The sequence below is a fragment of the Phacochoerus africanus genome, chromosome 6, assembly GCF_016906955.1.
Source record: "Phacochoerus africanus isolate WHEZ1 chromosome 6, ROS_Pafr_v1, whole genome shotgun sequence".
NCBI lineage: Eukaryota > Metazoa > Chordata > Mammalia > Artiodactyla > Suidae > Phacochoerus > Phacochoerus africanus.
The window spans coordinates 81,519,777-81,527,034 of record NC_062549.1 but is presented as its reverse complement, the minus strand read 5'-3'; the positions used below and the strand labels follow the sequence as shown (position 1 = coordinate 81,527,034).

General features: G+C 38.2%; 1 pseudogene; it reads left to right on the top strand.

Annotated features, from left to right (window-relative positions):
* Nucleotides 1-1,452: 1,452 nt before the first annotated feature.
* Nucleotides 1,453-6,992, top strand: LOC125128689 (prothymosin alpha-like; annotated as a pseudogene).
* The last annotated feature ends 266 nt before the right edge of the window (nucleotides 6,993-7,258 follow it).

The following is a 7,258-nucleotide window of genomic DNA, read 5'->3' as shown; positions in this document are numbered from 1 at the left end:
GGGAGGGCATGGTTAATTCTCCTGCTCTTCCAAGTGGATTCCTGAGGCCAGAGAAAGCCCTCCCCAAAGAGAAGCAGGTACTTATGGTCAGAAAGGACCTAGGTCTTTTAAAGATGATCCTATGCTATATTGGAACAAAATAGGCATGTTAGTTTTCTATCACTGCCATAACAGATTGCTACAAATCTGATGGCTGAAAACAACCCAAATTTATTATTTCATAGTTTCTGTAGATCAGGCATATAAATTGGCACAACTGGTTTCTCTGCTCTGGGTTTCACGTTGCCAAAGACAAGGTGTCAGCCAGTTGGGCTCTTCTCGGAGAGTCTGGGAAAAATCTACTTCCAAGGTCACCCAAATTGCTGGTGGAATCCAGTTCCCTGTGGTTGTCAGATTGAGGTCCCTGTGTCTTTGCAGGCTATCAGTCAGGCCTCATTTTCAGCTTCTAAATTCCATCTGCTTTCCCTGGCTTATGGCTCCCTTTTCCCTCTGAACCAGCAATGGCAATTTGAGCCCCTCTCTTCACATCTCTCCAGCTTCCCCTTCTGCCTCATCACTTATCATATGACTTTTGCCACATCCCTCTGCCCTACTCTGCTGCCCCCATTTCTACTATTAAAGACTCATGTAATGATAGCTCACTCAGATTATCCAGGATAATCTTCCTAGTTTAAGGTCATTTCATTAGTAGCTCAATTCCATTTACAAAATCCTTTGTCAGCAGTATTTAGATTAGTGTTTGATTGGATAATCAAAGAGAAGATGGGAACTTGTGGGGGTGGAGGAGGACACCTTTAGCCTTCTGCCTACCACAGTAGTGATTTAGAGATGCAATCCAGGAACTAGGTGAATAGCTAGCCTAAATTAGTGCTGGTGTGTTAAGGCTAGCTCTGCAGTGATGTTTTCTGACTTGGTGCTTTGTATATATCCCCTACTTAGAAGTGAGACTGATTCCTTGAATCCAAGGATGTTCTGGACCTTTAAGTAGGGATTAAGTATAAGTGGGAATTAAATGTGTACGTAATATGCATTTTCCCCTATAATCTGTGAAGTCATCTTTCCTGAACCCAACCTCTTTAGTTTTTATGCTACCCTTACTCCCTCATTCTGTGAACTGATATTCCTTACAGAGACACTTCATTTTATCAACCCTACCACTTGAAGAAAAATTATGATTATTAATCTGGCAATACTAAGAACTTTAAATGTACCATATCATTTGATCAGCAGAACATCATTAGGACTTAATATTACTACCCCCATTTTACAGATAAGGACCCTGAGGTTTAGAGAGTTTAAATAAACTGCCTGGGATCTCCTAGCCTGGAAGTGGTAGAACTAGGACCTAGAATCAGACCCATCTGACTTTGAAGTCTGTGTTCTTGGCTACCACACTGACTCTGCTATAAATACCTGAACAATGGATCAATCACTGTCTTTTTAAACCATTGCATGGAATCACCAGCATGCCCCCTTGTGTCAGACACAGCCATAGTCACCAGCTCCAAGATCACCACCAAGATGAAGAAGGAGAAGAAGGAAATTGCGGAGGAGGCATAGAATGAAGGAGCCACACCTGCTAGTGGGAATGCTAATGAGAAAAATGGGAAGAAGTATGTAGATATAGAAGAGAAAGAAAGTGGTAGTGAGGAAGAAAGTGGAGAGGAAGATGAAGAGGCTGAGGCAGCTACAGGCAAATGGGCAGGTGAAAATGATGAGGATGATGCTGCTGACACTAAGAGCAGAAGACTGATGAGAACTACACAGCGAGAAAGGAAACAAACTGAAAATAAAAGAAGTAAAAGGAAACGAATAAATACAATACAATACAAGCCGCTGTGGCCTAGTCATCATCCTGTATCAGAATCTAAAGGTGATCACCTCTGAACAAAGTCCTGCCAGCCAGCCCACCTTGGGCAGCACTGCCCACTGATGACACTTGTTGCCCAGCACCCAACTAAAACCACAACATGAATTTGAAACAGTGGAGAAAGAAAGAAGCACAATTTCTAAGGCCCTTCTTTTTCTTCTTTTTCTTTTTTAATTGAAGTATGGTTGACTGTAAAATATTATGTTAGTTTCAGGTGTACTGCCTGGTGATCCAATAGTCAAATACATTATGAAATGATCTCCACAGGTCCAGTAAGGGTCTGTCACCACACAAAATCATTACAGTATTTTTGACTATATTTCTTATACTGTATATTACATCCCTGTGGCTTCTTCCTTGTATAACTGGAAATTTGTATCTCTTCACCTATTTCACCCAACCACCTACCTCCCTCCCTTCTGGAAACCACTAATTTGACCTCTGTATCTGTTAAGTCTATTTCTTACTACTCTCATTTTGTTTTCTTTGTTCATTCATTTTGTTTTTATATTCCACATATAAGTGAATTATATAGTATCTTTCTCTGACTTATTTTACTTAGTATAATTCCCTCTAGATCCAACCATGCTGTCACAAATGGCAAGATTTCAATCTTTTTTATGGGCAATGTTCCATTGTATGTACATAGTCTTTATCCACTCATCCATCGTTGGACATTTAGATTGTTTATATATCTTAGCCATTATAAATAATGCTGAAGTGAACATAGGGGTGCATATATCTTTTTGAATTATCGTCTTTGTTTTCTTTGAGTAAATACCCAGAAGTAGAATTGCCGTATCATATGTATTTCTACCTTTATTTTTTTTGAAAAACCTGAATACTGCTTTCCACAGTGGTCACACCAATTTATATTCTTAACAGTAGTCCATGAGTATTTCCTTTTCTCCACATCCTCACCAACATTTACCATTTGTTTGCTGCCTTTTTGATGATAGCCATTCTGACTGGTGTGAAGTGATATCTCATTGCGGGATTGGTTGTTTTTTTGTTGGTTTTGTTTTTTTTTTTTTTGCCTTTCTCTTATGATTTGTAATGTTGAAAATCTTTTCATGTGTCTATTGGCCAACTGTATGTCTTCTTTGTAAAAATGTCTATTCAGGTCCTCTGCCCATTTTTAATTGGGTTTTTATATTGAGTCATGTGATTTCTTTATATAACTTGGATAGTAGCCTCTTATTGAATATATCATATGCAAATATTTTCTTCATTCAGTGGGTTGCCTTTTCATTTTGTTGATGGCTTCTTTCATTGTGCAAAAGCTTTTTAGTTTACTGTAGTTACATTTGTTTGTTTTTGTTTTTGTTGCCTTTGCCTGGGACAGATCAAAAAAATATATATTGCTAAGACCAATGTCAAAGAGCTTACTGTCTATGTTTTCTTCTATGTGTCTTATGGTTTCTGGTCTTACATTTAAGTCTTTAATCCATTATGGGGAGGAGGTTAATGATATGGGAAAAATGGTCTAGTTTGATTCTTTTGCTTGTAGATGTCCAGTTTTCCTAACACCACATATTAAAAAGGAAGTCTTTTCCCCATTGTATATTCTTGCCTCCCTTGTCAAAGATTAATTGACCATGTTAGTATGGGTTTGTTTCTGAACTTCCAATACTATTCTATTGACCTATGTGTCTGTTTTTGTGCCTGCTCTGTTTTTCTTGAAAGTGCTTCAAAAAGGAAAATGTGTTTGTAAGTTTTATTTACACTTTATATTTTTGTACATATTGTTAGGGGTCAGCCATTTCTAATAATCTGGGTGATGAAACAAATCTTCAGAGTGTTTTCTGCCCTACTTCTGACTTTGCTTATGATGTGACCATGTTCATTATTAACTCAAAGGAGAAAAAGAAACTCATAAAAAGGAAACAACAATACAAATCTTATTCTGAACATTCATGTTTTGTGTTTATATTTAGTGGTACAAAAGTACTTGTTTTACATGAGATGATTTAAAAGGCCAAAGTAAAAGCTTTCTCCCCCCCCCACTTTTTTTTGGTCTATGAGGTTGCCATTTATTTTTTGGTCCATGTGATGTATGTGTGAAACACTGCTGTCCAACAATAAATTGGCATTTTATTTTGCTGAGTGTTCTAAATAAAGATAAAGAAATGGAATGGCCAATATACTACACAAAGTCATTTTCTAGTACAAGATGTTTGCTATAATCTAGTTTTACTTATTGTCCGTTAGTTACTGGTGTCCAAATATTTACTGCAAATTGAGGGTAAACTTGGAAATCATAATGATGGTTTCTCATATAGTATTTTATTAGTTACTGCATCCCCAGCCCCCAACTCGGCCTGTCTTTTAGTAAACAGTTATAGATATTTGTTGAATGGATAAATGAAGTCACTTGAAACATGTACAACATTTGTTAATATGTCCTAATCATGGGCTTTAGAAAGGTTGGTATTGTAAAAAGAAAGTGTGCACCCTGTTTCTTTTTCTACTTTAATTTTTCACAATGTGAAGACAGAAAAGCATCTGCGAAAAGCCGGCAGCCTCAATATCTCCTAATAACAAACTGATCATCAATGTTGAGAAGTTAAGGGAGAGGGTTGATGAATCTTACTCACATCCCTTGCCCTGCTGAGAGCCCTGATTGTAGTCAGATCACAGGAGAGCAGAGGGCACCCTTCCAAGGGCATATTTCCACACTGAAAATAATGTGGCTCCCCTATTAGATGGACAGCCAAAATGTTTTTATGTTTAAAGGCATAAAGATTTCTTAGTAAGGAAATCAGGATTTCTCTGATTTATAGCATCTGCAAATCCTCTTTAAAATATCTTAAAGTTTTGCTAGGATGCATCTAACCTTCCCAACTAATTCTAGAAAGTTCTAACCTTCCTCGAAAAACTGGTAAATGCTAGCACAAAAATAGGAAACCAATCTTTTGACATCTACAGAGAAGAGTCCTGATCTGGAAATCCCATCTGAGTCAGCCACCCTAGATTGCCTCAGGGTCTCGTGCCCACAGACAACAGCCATCTATATGTGGCACAGGATTAGGGTGGTCTGCGGGGAGCAGAGGAGATACAGGAGGCCAAGGAAGGGAACTAGCCTGACGGCACAGTTCCGAAGGCAGGGTTCCTAGCCAAGGAAAAAAAGCCTACCCGCCGGCACAGTTCCGAGGGCAGGTTTAGAAATAGGGAAAAGGGCTTACCCGGCGGCACAGTTCCGAAGGCCAGTTCTAAAAATAATGAGGCTCACCTGCTATCCCGACAACAACGACAACAATAATAAAATGAAGGCTTTGCACAATAGTGCAAGAATAAAAAAAATTGCTTCTTGGAAAATTCAGTCTTTCCTGTTATTTACTTATTACTCAGCCTTTTCTGTTATTTGTTTGTTATTCCTTGTTATTTTTCTATATTGTTTTGTGATTCAATAAAATTGGAACAACAAATATTGGAACAGTAATAAAATAATAAGAGTTTCACCTTGGTGAAATTCCCCCTATTCAGATCCAATGCAAGCAAAAACAAAGTGTTCATTGGCTTGTTACAAGTTAAAATAGGTTTTAGAGTTAGGTAATTGTGGAGTGTACAATAGGTTAGAATAGGTTAGACATACATCATTCTTGATGGAAAAATATAATCTTGCTTTTAATAAATTTTGTAGGGAGCTTTTAAGTTTTATGAAATTAAGTTGCTTTGATATAAAAAATATTTTCTCATACTGTCCCCTGACCATAATGCTTTGAAATTAGTACCTCAAGCTTTAATCTAAAAAAGAGTTTTTGTAAATGTTAATTCTTGTGCTTGTGACTTTTCTAGTTGTTAAAGTTTAGCTTAAAACAATAACAGGCGGTGCTTGCTAAAAGTAACCACAAGACGTTTTTATACCGAATTGCCTTATTTTCATATGATGATTTTTCCACATAATGTTTTGTACCCATTATAATTTTGCATGATGCATTGTATCCGTTAGTTTTGATTAAAATTCTTAGAACACATTGTATATCTACTGTACCATGTAGTCTAAAATTTAACCTTTGAGAATATGATCTAAGCACTGTGATGTAAGTTACAATTAAGCTGTCTATATAAACTGTTACCTGTGCTAATAAAATTTGAGCAGTCCAGCCCCCTGAAAGAAGGGACAAAGAGGCTGTCTCTGTGTGCTTTTCCGACACTGTCCATCCCCGGAGGGGGTACCCTGGCTGCTGGAGCTGGACTCTGGCAGTGGTCAGCTGCATCCCTTGCATCTTGTTTGCCAATGGTACAGGTTGAAAAGTTAATGTTTATATGGGGCAGAGTTTCCATGGTTATGAAATGATAAATCTGACAATGAGGAACTTGCATGCATTGTCCAGAAAAGAGATGGTGGAAAAGATTTGAGACTGACCATCCTTCCTTTCTTTCTTCCTTCCTTCCTTCCTTCCTTTCTTTCTTTCTTTTTCTTTCTTCAGTCTTTTTAGGGCCACACCTGCAGCATATGGAAGTTCCCAGGCTAGAGTTCAAACCAGAGCTGTAGCTGCCAGCCTGCTCTATAGCCATGGCAAGGCAGGATCTGAGCTACATCTGCGACCTACACCACATCTCATGGTAATGCCGGATCCTTAACCCACTGAGTGAGGCCAGGGATGGAACCTGCATCCTCATGGCTGCTAGTCAGGTTTGTTACCTCTGAGCCACAATGGAAACTCCCAATTTGAGGATGACTTTCAAAATGGAATTTCCTTTCTCTCTGGCTGTTGGCTTCCTTGACCTTTGGTGGTTAGAGGTTCCTTTCGTTGTTCAACACATGTTGATTGTGGAGAGAAAATAGAGTTCAAAAAACCCAGAGGTCATTCTCTAGGGACTGTTACAAGAATACAGAGGGCAGTTTCACGAAGCCAGCAAGGCCTCATCTCTGCTTCTAATGGATAAGAAGAGAGGAAGAGATAAACAATACACTTTTAAGAAGTTCAATTTTATCTCATAAAAAGATGCCTCCAGTCAGTATGACTAAAGATAATTGGCATGCAGGCGCCTTTATGATTCTAACAAGTGGAATGTTTCCCTAATTAAGAGAGTTTTGTCTGACTCAGGGGAAAATGAAATGCTTCCTCAGATCGTAATACCCCCTAGTAAAACACAAATGAGGCGGTTGTCCTGAGTCTCAGAAATGAGTCACTTTCCCCTGTTGAAACATTCAGAAAAATTAAAGCAAAAGTACATTCTTTTGCATTTTTGTTCTCAAACAGATAATTTTGGGGGGTCTATAAAACATAATTTTATGTTTTATGCTATGCTGTTACATAGGGCATGAGATTTTCACAAGGCATTTTTTGGGACTACAGTCAATGATTAGCAACACACAATAGTGCTCCAGCTCTCTAAACAATCATCACTAGACAGACTAGACACTTTCTCACAAATGCA